Here is a 3,942-nt window from a genome sequence, read left to right on the forward strand (position 1 = left end):
AAAACCAGCTTGCCATTCTGCTGACCACTAAGCTTCCACGCCTGCTAGCAGGGTCCAGCCTTACTTGGGCTCCCGGGCATCTTTCTGTCTCTGGCCTCACCGGGCATTTTCACATGGACAGAGTGTGAAGGGCAAGGCCCGCAGGAAACCACACAGACACTCTGACACACTGTCTTGCAAAATCTCCCAGTGACCCATGTGGAGTGCAAAGTCCAACCTTCATTTCAGCCTGCATGAATGAGCCCAGTAGTCAAGGACGGTGCCCCGCTGTGCCCTGGACCACCCCTCTTGTGACCAGGAAAAGCCCCCTTCTGGAAGAAGTGCAGCAGCGGCCAGGAGAAATGCTTGTCCAGCCTCCTGGGGAGCCCAAGGCCCGAGTCCCTCGCCTGCTGCTAAGCTGGGCCTGAAGTCCAAAAGGGAGCCGTTTCCGCTTCCACCGCCAGGCCACTGGAGGCCTGCAGAGCCCTTCCAGAGCCCCATGGAAGAGCATAGGGCAGTCATTGTCATGTAAAACTAGCCTGGGCAAAACCCCAGAGAACATGCTGTTGGATGCCATCCTGTTCTCCCTGCACAAGGACATGTGAGAGATAAAAGTGGTGCCGCCCCTGCCGTTTGGCCCGGCCTTCTCCCAGTTCTCCGCGATCTAGCTCCCACTTTCAAGCTCCCTCCCACCCTGGGTTCATAGATCACCGCATTTTCTCCCAGAGGCGCCCAGGGGAGGGAAGGCTCCTGGTGGCCACAAAGAGCAGGGACAACCCAAGGAATGAAGCCAGTGGCCTCCTCTCTGCCAACGCTCCATTGAAAGCACATCTTCGCACCGGGCTAGCAGGCCGATTTGCCTCCCCTGCCAGGCCTGCCTCTCTCCATCAAATGTCTGCTTTGCCCAAGATCACCTTTCAGCCTGATAATGCAGAATAAGGCCGCTGACTGCTTGTCCCCTTGGCCTTTCATGCAAAGCCAAGCCGGCTGACATTCTGCATAATACCTTCCCCAAAGAAGGCTGCAGCTTTCGCTCCATTCCTATGCAAAACACGGAGCTTGCCAATAGCAAATTGTTCTGACCCACGAGAGCCGGAGAGAGCCAGGACAACTTCTCTGTAAGCTTCTCATCAATTACTTTTTATTTTCCAAGCTGGACATACCCTGTGGAGCAACGCTAGAAGCGGAGCTATGCTCAGAGAATATTCTGGCAGTGAAAACACCAGGGTGCTAAATGAAACATCTATGCTCTCCCCACCAACTTCAAAAAATGGGCCTCACAAGCCATAGCGAGGATTATTCCGAACACTCTCATTTCTTGGCATCTCAGGCTGAATTTTCCAGGACACAAAGGCATGTGGCGTTCCATCATCTTGATCATTTTTATGGCCAGTGGGGAGGTAGAAGGGAGCAAATAATTGGATGCACCAAACTATGGAACAAATGAAACTGTAAAACGCTCATGATCCAGTAAGTCCCAGATCAAAGTGACTGGCCCTTAGAGATGCCAGAAAAATTGGCCTCCCTCAAAATAAGAAGTGAAGAGGGGGCCTCCAGCAGTGGGTCTAAAAGGGAGTCTTCCCCAGGCTTGTAGAAGTATACATTTCCCATTCATCGGCCAGTGCTCAAGGAAACGTGTCATCTAGGAAATGGACTCAGGGCTACATACTAGGGGGAAATACTGGAAGGAAATAAATTAAAATATGCACACGAGTTGTGCCATGATGATGGGATGACTGGGCATTTTTTCCATTTCTCTATTTTCCTAATTTCCTATATACCACAATAATTCATAATTTTTTTTTAGTTTCTTAAGAGAAACCCCCCCCCTTTTTAAGCATGTTTGCCACCTAAACACCCAGTTAAAAAATTTAGCCCTCATTCTTGAGTCCTTTGTCTTCTTCTGCTTAAATATCTCAAGCATGTGTCCTCTCTATCTCCACCTTCTGGTCCCTAGGGCACACTGGGTGCCATGTCATCATCTTTCTTTCTGATCATCCTCCTCCTCTAAATGGCTTCCCCATTGCTGGTCTCACCAAACGTTCTGTCCATCCTCCAAGGGCAGCCAGAGTGACTTTCTAAAATAGAAACCCTATCACGTCACATTCCTGCTTAACTTCTTCAACAGCTCTTCATGGCCTCCAGGAGACAATTTAAATTCCTCTCGGTAACATGCAGGCCTCTTCAAAACCTGCCAAGCTCTTCAACTTCATCTTTCGTTCCCCAACAACCTTCCCCAGGGCCACTACCACTTGGGGTCCTCGAGGTATCTTCATCCAGCTCCAGGCCTTTATATAAGCCATTGTCTTTACCTGAAAGGCTCCCCCCTCCCACCTGGGCGGCCTCCCAGGACTCCATGAAGCTCAAGCATCCCATGCTTCCCACCCAAGGAGATGCCGATGGCCATGCACTCTGTCCTGACAGCGGGCCTGCCCACGTCACAGCACCCTACACACGGCTTTGGAGCTACTCATGACTGTTTTCATCTCTCTCGCTAGACCGTGGGCTCCCGGAGAGCACGGCCCAGTTTGATTCATTTCTGGATCCCCAGCACTTGGTTTCTATAGTACTTGGCCAAGGTGAGAAGTTTGATAAATATTTGTTGATTTCAGAAAAGGAGTCAGTCAAGGAATTAAAATGTGGCTTTCTGCCAGAGTTGTTATTTAGAACTACAACATGTACTTTACCACCATTAGAAACAAATTTTTTTAATTAGCAATAATCTCGCCTCGGATAAACTTCATTGGCTACGATACTGCCACTGGATTGTCTAAGATACTTAAGAAAAGCCAAATCACATCAAATGCCTATTGGTTCCCAGATTCTAAGCTTTTTCTCTCTCCCACTGCTTACCCTCCCCCCTCCTCCTCAGCTGAGCCCCTTTTACCAGCCCACAGGTGTTTGCAAGGAAAATACAGAGAGGAGCCTAGAGGAGTTTGGTTGCCTGGGTTTTAGTGTAGCTGTGCTCAGGACCTCAGTGGCAAAAGATTATAGGTGTCAACACTGTATTACGGGAGGGTTCCTGTTTTGAAAAGGTGTCTTCTTATAGAAGTATCCATCATAATTACAGAAGCCCTAATTCAATTTCTTTGTGCAGTCACAGATCGCTAACCCCTTGACAGAGGATAAGGTGAATTTAGAGAGAAACTAGAAGCCAAAGTGGCAGAAGCTACTGCCAAATGAGGATTAGCTAGAAATGTGGATAAAACATCCCTGAAATTATAAGGGGAGTTGGAAACTAAGAGGGTGCTTACACACAGCGAAGGGTCCAGAGTCTGGGCTCTTACCCATCCATCCATTAGCTGTGTGACCTTGGGTAAGTCACCCAACCTGTTAGACCCTCAGTGTAAAATGAGGAGGAATTGTAGTGTCCTATGAGAGCCTGTGAAATTGCTTCAGGGCACTAGAAGTCTTTGCGCTTAAAGGGAGAAAGGTAAGAACCTGGGCCAGCAGGGAGAAGGACAGGACTGTACATCCTGGGGCAGATTTCTTAAGCTCTTTGAGCTCTGGCTTCCTCATCTGAAAAATGGGGTTTAGATTTATTTATTTTTCTTTTTTTGAGAGAGAGTGTGTGTGTGAGGAGGGCAGGGGGCAGAGGGAAGGAGAGTCTTCAAGCAAGCAGACTCTGCTGAACGTGGAGCCCAACACAAGGCTCAATCTCCCCACCCCGCGATCACAACTTGAGCCAAAATCAAGGGGGACGCTTAACCCACTGAGTCACCCAGGGCACCCCTGAAAAATGGGGTTTATAACTAGAACTCCCAGAGCCGTTGGGAGGAATAGAAAGCCGCATATATGGAGTACCCATGGTTATTTCTGGGATTTGAGGCCACAGGGCATAGTAATTATTATGTAGATCCACCTGGTTTCAAATTCCAGTTCTGCTGTGTCACCTCAGGCCCTTGGGTAAGCTCCTTACTTGCTCTGAGCCTCTGTTTCTTCCTGTGACAAATGAAGATAACG

The 3,942-nt window shown here is 48.9% G+C and overlaps 1 pseudogene; it reads right to left on the reverse strand.

The window, feature by feature from the left end:
• Positions 1–2,614: 2,614 nt before the first annotated feature.
• On the reverse strand, positions 2,615–2,746 carry LOC123325132 (annotated as a pseudogene).
• Positions 2,747–3,942: the final 1,196 nt, after the last annotated feature.

Source organism: Neomonachus schauinslandi, chromosome 6 (genome assembly GCF_002201575.2).
Source record: "Neomonachus schauinslandi chromosome 6, ASM220157v2, whole genome shotgun sequence".
Classification (NCBI taxonomy): Eukaryota; Metazoa; Chordata; class Mammalia; order Carnivora; family Phocidae; genus Neomonachus; species Neomonachus schauinslandi.